We start from the raw sequence: 13683 nt of genomic DNA on the forward strand, positions 1-13683 counted from the left end.
TGCACTGAGGTACACTATAAATATACTATGCTGCACTGAGGTACACTATAAATATACTATGCTGCACTGAATAACACTATAAATATACTGTGCTGCACTGAATAACACTATAAATATACTATGCTTCTCTGAATAACACTATAACTATACTATGCTGCCCTGAGGTACACTATAAATATACTATGCTGCACTGAATAACACTATAAATATACTATGCTGCACTGAGGTACACTATAAATATACTATGCTGCACTGAGGTACACTATAAATATACTATGCTGCACTGAGGTACACTATAAATATACTATGCTGCACTGAGGTACACTATAAATATACTGTGCTGCACTGAGGTACACTATAAATATACTATGCTGCACTGAGGTACACTATAAATATACTATGCTGCTCTGAGGTACACTATAAATATATTATGCTGCACTGAATAACACTATAAATATACTATGCTGCACTGAGGTACACTATAAATATACTATGCTGCACTGAATAACACTATAAATATACTGTGCTGCACTGAATAACACTAAATATACTATGCTGCACTGAGGTACACTATAAATATACTATGCTTCACTGAGGTACACTATAAATATACTATGCTGCACTGAGGTACACTATAAATATACTATGCTGCACTGAGGTACACTATAAATATACTATGCTGCACTGAATAACACTATAAATATACTATGCTGCTCTGAATAACACTATAAATATACTATGCTGCACTGAGGTACACTATAAATATACTATGCTGCACTGAATAACACTATAAATATACTGTGCTGCACTGAATAACACTATAAATATACTATGCTGCACTGAGGTACACTATAAATATACTATGCTGCACTGAATAACACTATAAATATACTATGCTGCACTGAGGTACACTATAAATATACTATGCTGCACTGAATAACACTATAAATATACTATGCTGCTCTGAATAACACTATAAATATACTATGCTGCACTGAGGTACACTATAAATATACTATGCTGCACTGAATAACACTATAAATATACTGTGCTGCACTGAATAACACTATAAATATACTATGCTGCACTGAGGTACACTATAAATATACTATGCTGCACTGAGGTACACTATAAATATACTATGCTGCACTGAGGTACACTATAAATATACTATGCTGCACTGAATAACACTATAAATATACTGTGCTGCACTGAATAACACTATAAATATACTATGCTGCACTGAGGTACACTATAAATATACTATGCTGCACTGAGGTACACTATAAATATACTATGCTGCACTGAATAACACTATAAATATACTATGCTGCACTGAATAACACTATAAATATACTATGCTGCTCTGAATAACACTATAAATATACTATGCTGCCCTGAATAACACTATAAATATACTATGCTGCTCTGAATAACACTATAAATATACTATGCTGCACTAAGGTACACTATAAATATACTATGCTGCACTGAGGTACACTATAAATATACTGTGCTGCACTGAATAACACTATAAATATACTATGCTGCACTGAGGTACACTATAAATATACTATGCTGCACGGAATAACACTATAAATATACTATGCTGCACTGAATAAATACTATAAATATACTATGCTGCACTGAATAACACTATGAATATACTATGCTGCACTGAATAACACTATAAATATACTATGCTGCACTGAATAACACTATAAATATACTATGCTGCACTGAATAACACTATAAATATACTATGCTGCACTGAATAACACTATAAATATACTATGCTGCACGGAATCCTATTAATATTATAAATGTGAAAGTTTGTGGGTTTGTGTGTTTGGATGTTTGCATGTTCGGATGTTTGTTCCTCAATCACGCAAAAACCGCTCCACCGATTTGGCTGAAATTTTCCACAAACATAGTTAATACACCCGATTAAACAATAGGCTACTTTTTGTCACAATAGTGCACATACGTTTTTCCCAGGACCCCCACAAAACCCAAACTCACACCACTATCTCTGCAATCTCACACACTTTGGACCCCGATTTGGCTGAAATTTTCCACAAACATAGTCACTACACTCGATTGTGCAATAGGCTACTTTTCGTCACAATAGCTCACATACGTTTTTCCCAGGACCCTTTGGATGTTCGGATGTTTGGCGGTCAATCACGCAAAAACCGCTCCACCGATTTGGCTGAAATTTTCCACAAACATAGTCCCTACACTCGATTGCGCAATAGGCTACTTTTCGTCACAATAGCGCACATACGTTTTTCCCAGGACCCTTCGGATGTTTGGCGGTCAATCACGCAAAAACCGCTCCACCGATTTGGCTGAAATTTTCCACAAACATAGTTATTACACTCGATTAAACAATAGGCTACTTTTCGTCACAATAGCGCACATACATTTGTGCCAGGACCCCCACAAAACCCAAACTCACACCACCATCTCTGCAATCTCACACACTTTGGACCATAGCAAGCCACAAAATTCATATTGCCCTCTACAGCCTCGCCCCTAACCCCACACAATCACATACATATACTTTACCACTTTGCCCCTCACTTTAACGATTCTCCAGGAGGCTCTCTTTAACGCTCCGGAGCAGCCATGTTTGCCCCCACCACTCTGACAATCCGCGACACTGCCCACCCATGTCAATACCCCTAGGCGGTCTAATAAATGCAAAAAAAAAAGTTTAAAAAAAGTAAAAAAAATATAAAAAAATAAATAAAAAGGATTAAAAATTCAAATCACCCCCCTTTCCCTAGAACACATATAAAAGTAGTTAAATACTGTGAAACACATACATGTTAGGTATCCGCGCGTCCTAAATCGCCCGCTCTACAAAGTTATACAAATATTTTTCCTGTTCGGTAAACGCCGTAGCGGGAAAAATGGTCAAAAGTGCCAAACTGCCATTTTTTCACTGTTTTGATTCTGCTAAAAATTTGAATAAAAAGTGATCAAAGCAATAACATTTCCCAAAAATGGTAGAACTACAAAGTACACCCGTTCCCGCAAAAAAATACGCCCTATACATCCCCATACACGCAAGTATAAAAAAGTTACGGCTGTCGGAATATGGCGACTTTTCAAAAAATAATTTTTTAACACAGTTTTGGATTTTTTTTAAGGGGTCAAAATGTAAATAAAACCATATAAATTTGGTATCCCCGGAATCGTAACGAAGCACAGAATACAAGGGACATCTCAGTGAACGCCGTAAAACCAAAGCCCGTAAGAAAGTCGCAGAAATGCATTTTTTCTTCAAATCCACCCCATTCAGAATTTTTTCCCTGCTTCCCAGTACATTATATAGAATAAATAATGGTGGCATCATGAAGAAAAATTTGTCCCAGGAAAAATTAAGACCTCATATGGCTCTGGGAGCGGAGAAATAAAAAAGTTATGGGGTTTAGAAGGAGGGAAAAAAACGAAAATCAAAAAATGCCATCGGCGGGAAAGGGTTAACTTCAAATACTTCTGTCCCAAAGTCACTATGTAAAGTTTCTCACAACACCGTATATATAGCAGCTCAAATACAAAGTAACTTCAACACAAAAGTCTCACGTATTCTCAGAATTACAGCAAAAACAAGATACAAACTTACATTTCATATCCCATACCATATACACAGTATGAAAACCTTACCCACACCTGTATATACCCACTTCTACAATCACCGCAGACGAAGTCGCGGGTACCAGCTAGTAACACTATAAATATACTATGCTGCACTGAATAACACTATAAATATACTATGCTGCACTGAATAACACTATGAATATACTATGCTGCACTGAATAACACTATAAATATACTATGCTGCACTGAGGTACACTATAAATATACTATGCTGCACTGAATAACACTATAAATATACTATGCTGCACTGAATAACACTATAAATATACTATGCTGCACTGAATAACACTATAAATATACTATGCTGCACTGAATAACACTATAAATATACTATGCTGCACTGAGGTACACTATAAATATACTATGCTGCACTGAGGTACACTATAAATATACTATGCTGCACTGAGGTACACTATACTGTAAATATACTATGCTGCACTGAGGTACACTATAAATGTACTATGCTGCACTGAATAACACTATAAATATACTATGCTGCACTGAGGTATACTCTAAATATACTATGCTGCACTGAGGTACACTATAAATATACTATGCTGCACTAAGGTATACTCTAAATATACTATGCTGCACTGAGGTACACTATAAATATACTATGCTGCGCTAAGGTATACTCTAATTATACTATGCTGCACTGAGGTACACTATAAATATACTATGCTGCACTGAATAACACTACAAATATACTATGCTGCACTGAGGTACACTATAAATATACTATGCTGCATTGAGGTACACTATAAATATACTATGCTGTGCTAAGGTATACTCTAAATATACTATGCTGCACTGAATAACACTATAAATATACTATGCTGCACTGAATAACACTACAAATATACTATGCTGCACTGAATAACACTATAAATATACTATACTGCACTGAATAACACTATAAATATACTATGCTGCACTGAATAACACTACAAATATACTATGCTGCACTGAGGTACACTATAAATATACTATGCTGCACTGAATAACACTATAAATATACTATGCTGCACTGAATAACACTATAAATATACTATGCTGCACTGAATAACACTATAAATATACTATGCTGCACTGAGGTACACTATAAATATACTATGCTGCACTGAGGTACATTATAAATATACTATGCTGCACTGAATAACACTATAAATATACTATGCTGCACTGAGGTATACTCTAAATATACTATGCTGCACTGAGGTATACCCTAAATATACTATGCTGCACTGAGGTACACTATAAATATACTTTGCTGCACTAAGGTATACTCTAAATATACTATGCTGCACTGAGGTACACTATAAATATACTATGCTGCGCTAAGGTATACTCTAAATATACTATGCTGCACTGAATAACACTATAAATATACTGTGCTGCACTGAATAACACTATAAATATACTATGCTGCACTGAATAACACTATAAATATACTATGCTGCACTGAATAACACTATAAATATACTATGCTGCACTGAGGTACACTATAAATATACTATGCTGCGCTAAGGTACACTATAAATATACTATGCTGCACTGAATAAATACTATAAATATACTGTGCTGCACTGAATAACACTATAAATATACTGTGCTGCACTGAATAACACTATAAATATACTATGCTGCACTGAATAACACTATAAATATACTATGCTGTGCTAAGGTATACTCTAAATATACTATGCTGCACTGAATAACACTATAAATATACTATGCTGCACTGAATAACACTACAAATATACTATGCTGCACTGAATAACACTATAAATATACTATGCTGCACTGAATAACACTATAAATATACTATGCTGCACTGAATAACACTATAAATATACTATGCTGCACTGAGGTACACTATAAATATACTATGCTGCACTGAGTAACACTATAAATATACTATGCTGCTCTGAATAACACTACAAATTTACTATGCTGCACTAAATGCCACTTATCTGCCTGCTACTAATACTACTGTACACGGTGCTGCACTGAGGTACCCTATAAATATACTATGCTGCATTAAATGCCACTTATCTGTTTACTACTAGAACTATTGTACACTGTTCGGCACTAAGGTATACTATGCTGCACTAAGTACCACTTATCTGCCTGCTACTAGAACTACTGTACTGAGTGCTGTACTGAGGTACACATAAATATACTATACTGCACAGAGGTACACATAAATATACTATACTGTACTAAGTACCATTTATCTGTCTGCTACTAGAATACTGTACACGGTGCTGCACTGAAGTACACTATAAATATACTATGCTGCACTAAATGCCACTTATCTGCCTGCTACTAATACTACTGTACACGGTGCTGCACTGAGGTACCCTATAAATATACTATGCTGCACTAAATGCCACTTATCTGTTTACTACTAGAACTATTGTACACTGTTCGGCTCTAAGGTACTGTATACTATGCTGAACTAAGTACCACTTATCTGCCTGCTACTAGAACTAGTGTACATAGTGCTACACTGAACTCCCTTCACCTGTCTACCAATATAAATATACTCTGTTGCACTAAGTACCACTCATCTGCCTTCAGAGGTTTTCTCTTGTACGAAGCTCTCTGTTGTTTAGATCCACTGGGGAAGCCGAACAATGGAGAGCCCATCCAGTAAAACATTGGTTACCAGTGGACCCCACAGACTGTAATGGAGTCCTTGCAGATGTCCGTCAGGTTTCCTCCATTTTTATACTGAAGCCAACAGAGAGAAAGGTCCTTTGTGCAGCACAGTTCTTTCTGCTGATTTTTGGCAGATCCTGTGGCAGAGTATACTACGCAGATGTGTACCTAGTGTAAGAGAACTGCTGTACACAGTTTTTCAATAAACACCACTCATCACCTGTTTACCATAAATATACTACACAGTCCAGTCATATTAATGTGACCACCACCTACTTTTGACGTCAACATTAAATAACCAATCGCAGAAGGCACGTGTCATCAGCCATTTGGGTGCACTCATCATTGTGGAAGGCACGATGGATCAACACATGTATGCATCTATCCTTGCGGACCGTGTTCACCCCTACACTGCAAATTGTTTTTTCTCAGGATGATGACATCTACCAGCAACACAATGCAACATGTCATAAAGCTCGCAGTGTACGTGCATGGTTCGAGGAGCACCAGGATGAGTTTACCGCACTGCCTTGGATAGCAAATTCCCCGGACTTGAACCCAATCGAGAATCTGTGGGACCACCTTGATCGGGTTGTTCGCTCCATAGATGCTCAACCACGTAAGCTAGCGCAGCTGGCCACGGCACTGAAGTTGACATAGCTCAACATCCCAGTGAACATCATCACAACATCCCCTCTCTTCCTGCACGCCTCGCAGCGGTCTGCTCTGCGAAAGGTGGTTATTCTGGATTTTGACAAGTGGTCACATTAATGTGACTGGACTGTCTATATTATAATCTAGTGTTGCATTTAAGAGTCTTCATCATCTATCTATTCATATAACTATACCTTTGTTACACTAAACACCTAATAGTAATAAAGAATGCTGTAATGTACACCCTTTACCATCTACTGAACTATACAGTGCTACTCTAAAGCCTTCCATCATAAGATAAGATAATCCTTTAATAGTCCAACAATGGGGAAATTTCAGTGATACAGTTTCATAGATGGTACAGTAGTATATAACAAGAGAGAAACACATACAAGCTCATGGCAGATAGAGAAATCCTAGGAATCATAGCAACTAAAAAAGAAAGAAACACAGACACACTGCAGGATCATTTAGTTCTCTGTGTGGATTGATGTTAATAATACAGCCGAATGTGGTTGGAGGACACGAGGAGGGGTCACAGCATGTAGATATAACAAGCAGAAACATTTTTGCAGAGGTGGGGGACATATGCAGCTATCATGATAACATGTGGTAGTTCTTTGGTACGTACTGTGATCTCCTGCTCACAGCTGATAGTTTGGTATCTTGTCCATTAACCACAAAAAATGCCCCAAATGTCCTTCATCACAAGCCCTCCTCCTCCTCCTTTCTTCTTACCACTGTGTTCTACTGCCCAGAGAGGTCTGAAGCCATCCAGGTAGACAGGGTGCTGCTCTCTTGCCAAGCTTCCATAACTCCTGGGGTAGGTGGGTGATGGTAGGTTCCCAGGTTGTAACAGAGTCCCACGTGTACACAGTAATAGAAAGAAATACCAGTCAGCTGTAGGCATCCTCACACATCAGCAATAGACGCCAAAAATCATCTCCTTAAAAGAAGAAGTCCACACTTCCATGTAGGTTTCTCCTCCATGCCACATGGAGAGACATGCTGTCCTTAGCTCCTGGGGGGATGGTAACAGGCACATGTGTACACACGGGAAACCAGCTGAACCAGGGCTTGAGTCATTGTCCATGCTTTACAATAGAAACAAAAAACTCCACAGGGTCTTCCATTCGATTTATAGTTGCTAATTCATAGTGCTAGTTTGCTTGGTTACAGGATTCTTGAAGATACAGAGAAAAAGAGTGAGAAAGGAAAGATAAAGGTTGCTCCCAGCTTGGAGCCCTGTATCAAGGCAGCCACTAAGGGCGCCAGGAAGTAGGAAGAATCATATTCGACGTTGTGGAAAAAAGAGCTGTTGAAAGCAACAAGTGTGTTTTTGAAAAGTGCAGCATGTTAAACTTATCTGTGGAACCCCACAAAAAAAAAAAAAGCTGCAGAATCACAAGCCGTTCCCCTATAGATTGAATAGGGTAAGAAAAAAATGTAGAGAAGAAAGCAGCAAAATCTCAATGTAAGATGCAGTGGACAGAAACACTACAATCCTATTATTTAGCTGTGATTCGCTGCAAGGCACCTTAATCTAAGACTGGGTTTAAACGACACTTTTTATTGAAGAACCATACGCAGTTTTTAATTGTTTTTAATGTCTAGCACATTTTACTTTAATCGCTATGCTAACCACAAATAAGCTGAAAACCTCTGGGATGCTGGATCTTATCATACAGGTGAGGGCACACTATCATCTGCTACTACTTCCTGTAATTAAAAACCGCAGGCAGTTCATTTGTGACCTATAAATTGCTGCACCAGACACTACTTGTCACCTATGACCAGTGTATGAATGGGGTGTGTAAAGGGATTAGCTCAATTGTCTTCTCAGATAGACAAGCACTTTTTTAGCACAACAATGAAAGTCCAGTCCAGCTAAGAGTGGTGCAACCAGTTTTATTAGTGCCTTTCAGGCAAATTAAATACATTACAATATAAACAAAATCCTAGCTGTCCGGCTACTACCTACAACACAGGTTTCCTAACTATTGAGGGCTGGGCCTCCTGCACAGCTCTCTAAACACAAAATCCAGCAATGTTACTCACACATGAATTCCCAGGAGCCATATATCTGTGTGCTGTCTGGTTTTATATACACACAGTTCAGGGAACAAGGAGTTAAAACTATTTATCCCAAAACCTGGAGTGGGTGAATAGAGTAGAGACAAACCCAATTCTCCCTACTCCAGCAGCAGGAACACAGGAGCTTTCCCGCAAGCTTTCCCAGGTGCTGGAGAAATGTGCTCTCCTTCTACCACTTTGCCCCTGGTTCTGTCACAGGTGTAATGCAAATATTACCTAACCATAGTTTGCAAATCACTAAAATGTCCAATATGAATTTATTTTTCACTAATTGCGGCCTCTAATTGTTTCTGTCCTAGAGTCCTGTCAGTGATCTTCTGCCTGGCTCATGCCTTGGACATAGTTCTGTGAGCCAATTATATGTGCCCACAGAGCAGCTGGACTCAAACAGCAGTGGACCAGAACCGACTGGCGAACAATGATTAGCTGGCTATTGTGAACTTGTTATCGGGATAATGTCACTCCCTAAGGAGAAACCACCTGCTCAGGTGTGTGGGGCTTACAAAAATCCATTTTAGCTCCACTGTGGGGATTATGGGAAAAATATGCAAATCTGTTTCCCAAGATGTAAATAGGGAAACAGTGCCTATGTTTGCTGCCCTCTAGGGGTAGCTCCCTTGAACATCATGCCCGATGTTCAAGGGAGCTACCCCTAGAGGGCAGCAAACAGAGGCACTGTTTCCCTATTTACATCTTGGGAAACAGATTTGCATATTTTTCCCATCGTGTGAACTTGTGATATGTAGAATGTTACACTAAACACCACTAATCTGTGACCTATAAAATGCTACCCTAAACACCGCTCATCATCTGCAAACTATAGATTGCTGTGCAGACACAACTCTTCATCATCTGTGACCTACAGCGCACTGCCATAAACACCACTCATAACTAGAGATGAGCGAACAGTGTTCTATCGAACACATGTTCGATCGGATATCAGGGTGTTCGCCATGTTCGAATCGAATCGAACACCACGTGGTAAAGTGCGCCAAAATTCGATTCCCCTCCCACCTTCCCTGGCGCCTTTTTTGCACCAATAACAGCGCAGGGGAGGTGGGACAGGAACTACGACACTGGGGGCATTGAAAAAAATTGGAAAAAGTCATTGGCTGCCGAAATCAGGTGACCTCCATTTTAGACGAATAGTGGATTTCAAATCCGGGTCATATGAGAATGTGAACTTTGTGACTATGAGACAGGGATAGCTGTACAGGCAGGGATAGCTAGGGATAACCTTTATTTAGGGGGGAATGTTATTAAAAATAACTTTTTGGGGCTCTATCGGGTGTGTAATTGTGATTTTTGTGAGATAAACTTTTTCCCATAGGGATGCATTGGCCAGCGCTGATTGGCCGAATTCCGTACTCTGGCCAATCAGTGCTGGCCAATGCATTCTATTAGCTTGATGAAGCAGAGTGTGCACAAGGGTTCAAGCGCACCCTCGGCTCTGATGTAGCAGAGCCGAGGCTGCACAAGGGTTCAAGCGCACCCTCGGCTCTGATGTAGGAGAGCCGAGGGTGCACTTGAACCCTTGTGCACCCTCAGCTCTGCTACATCAGAGCCGAGGGTGCGCTTGAACCCTTGTGCACACTCTGCTTCATCAAGCTAATAGAATGCATTGGCCAGCGCTGATTGGCCAATGTATTCTATTAGCCTGATGAAGTAGAGCTGAATGTGTGTGCTAAGCACACACATTCAGCTCTACTTCATCGGGCTAATAGAATGCATTGGCCAGCGCTGATTGGCCAGAGTACGGAACTCGACCAATCAGCGCTGGCTCTGCTGGAGGAGGCGGAGTCTAAGATCGCTCCACACCAGTCTCCATTCAGGTCCGACCTTAGACTCCGCCTCCTCCGGCAGAGCCAGCGCTGATTGGCCGAAGGCTGGCCAATGCATTCCTATGCGAATGCAGAGACTTAGCAGTGCTGAGTCAGTTTTGCTCAACTACACATCTGATGCACACTCGGCACTGCTACATCAGATGTAGCAATCTGATGTAGCAGAGCCGAGGGTGCACTAGAACCCCTGTGCAAACTCAGTTCACGCTAATAGAATGCATTGGCCAGCGCTGATTGGCCAATGCATTCTATTAGCCCGATGAAGTAGAGCTGAATGTGTGTGCTAAGCACACACATTCAGCACTGCTTCATCACGCCAATACAATGCATTAGCCAGTGCTGATTGGCCAGAGTACGGAATTCGGCCAATCAGCGCTGGCTCTGCTGGAGGAGGCGGAGTCTAAGGTCGGACCTGAATGGAGACTGGTGTGGAGCGATCTTAGACTCCGCCTCCTCCAGCAGAGCCAGCGCTGATTGGCCGAATTCCGTACTCTGGCCAATCAGCACTGGCTAATGCATTGTATTGGCTTGATGAAGCAGTGCTGAATGTGTGTGCTTAGCACACACATTCAGCTCTACTTCATCGGGCTAATAGAATGCATTGGCCAGCGCTGATTGGCCGAATTCCGTACTCTGGCCAATCAGCACTGGCTAATGCATTGTATTGGCTTGATGAAGCAGTGCTGAATGTGTGTGCTTAGCACACACATTCAGCTCTACTTCATCGGGCTAATAGAATGCATTGGCCAATCAGCGCTGGCCAATGCATTCTATTAGCGTGAACTGAGTTTGCACAGGGGTTCTAGTGCACCCTCGGCTCTGCTACATCAGATTGCTACATCTGATGTAGCAGTGCCGAGTGTACATCAGATGTGTAGTTGAGCAAAACTGACTCAGCACTGCTAAGTCTGCATTCGCATAGGAATGCATTGGCCAGCCTTCGGCCAATCAGCGCTGGCTCTGCCGGAGGAGGCGGAGTCTAAGGTCGGACCTGAATGGAGACTGGTGTGGAGCGATCTTAGACTCCGCCTCCTCCAGCAGAGCCAGCGCTGATTGGCCGAATTCCGTACTCTGGCCAATCAGCACTGGCTAATGCATTGTATTGGCTTGATGAAGCAGTGCTGAATGTGTGTGCTTAGCACACACATTCAGCTCTACTTCATCGGGCTAATAGAATGCATTGGCCAGCGCTGATTGGCCGAATTCCGTACTCTGGCCAATCAGCACTGGCTAATGCATTGTATTGGCTTGATGAAGCAGTGCTGAATGTGTGTGCTTAGCACACACATTCAGCTCTACTTCATCGGGCTAATAGAATGCATTGGCCAGCGCTGATTGGCCGAATTCCGTACTCTGGCCAATCAGCACTGGCTAATGCATTGTATTGGCTTGATGAAGCAGTGCTGAATGTGTGTGCTTAGCACACACATTCAGCTCTACTTCATCGGGCTAATAGAATGCATTGGCCAGCGCTGATTGGCCGAATTCCGTACTCTGGCCAATCAGCACTGGCTAATGCATTGTATTGGCTTGATGAAGCAGTGCTGAATGTGTGTGCTTAGCACACACATTCAGCTCTACTTCATCGGGCTAATAGAATGCATTGGCCAGCGCTGATTGGCCGAATTCCGTACTCTGGCCAATCAGCACTGGCTAATGCATTGTATTGGCTTGATGAAGCAGTGCTGAATGTGTGTGCTTAGCACACACATTCAGCTCTACTTCATCGGGCTAATAGAATGCATTGGCCAATCAGCGCTGGCCAATGCATTCTATTAGCGTGAACTGAGTTTGCACAGGGGTTCTAGTGCACCCTCGGCTCTGCTACATCAGATTGCTACATCTGATGTAGCAGTGCCGAGTGTGCATCAGATGTGTAGTTGAGCAAAACTGACTCAGCACTGCTAAGTCTGCATTCGCATAGGAATGCATTGGCCAGCCTTCGGCCAATCAGCGCTGGCTCTGCCGGAGGAGGCGGAGTCTAAGGTCGGACCTGAATGGAGACTGGTGTGGAGCGATCTTAGACTCCGCCTCCTCCAGCAGAGCCAGCGCTGATTGGTCGAGTTCCGTACTCTGGCCAATCAGCACTGGCCAATGCATTTCTATGGGGAAAAGTTAGCTTGCGAAAATCGCAAACTGACAGGGATTTCCATGAAATAAAGTGACTTTTATGCCCCCAGACATGCTTCCCCTGCTGTCCCAGTGTCATTCCAGGGTGTTGGTATCATTTCCTGGGGTGTCATAGTGGACTTGGTGACCCTCCAGACACGAATTTGGGTTTCCCCCTTAACGAGTTTATGTTCCCCATAGACTATAATGGGGTTCGAAACCCATTCGAACACTCGAACAGTGAGCGGCTGTTCGAATCGAATTTCGAACCTCGAACATTTTAGTGTTCGCTCATCTCTACTCATAACTACTGTATATACATTCCACTTCCACACCTCATCCATGTGTGTAGTTTAACACTCATTTTATATGAATCCTGCTAACTACATATACACAAGTATCACTGTTACTTCTAAATTATAGTAATTTCTACTACTAAGGGTGACTACTACATGTATCGCACTGGTGAATTCACTCCGCACTTCTGTGCCTGGTGTGGTGCACTCTGACAGTATGGCGTCTGTTTATAAGCATGCCGCCAACAGGCCACTTTAGTAAATTTCCCAGACAGTTATTCCCTGGCACATACATCAATCCAAGGTACGTGCTGTGCTCTCCAATCCCTGCTGTCATTAACTCATTCAGGAAACCA

Source organism: Leptodactylus fuscus, chromosome 6 (assembly GCF_031893055.1).
Source record: "Leptodactylus fuscus isolate aLepFus1 chromosome 6, aLepFus1.hap2, whole genome shotgun sequence".
Classification (NCBI taxonomy): Eukaryota; Metazoa; Chordata; class Amphibia; order Anura; family Leptodactylidae; genus Leptodactylus; species Leptodactylus fuscus.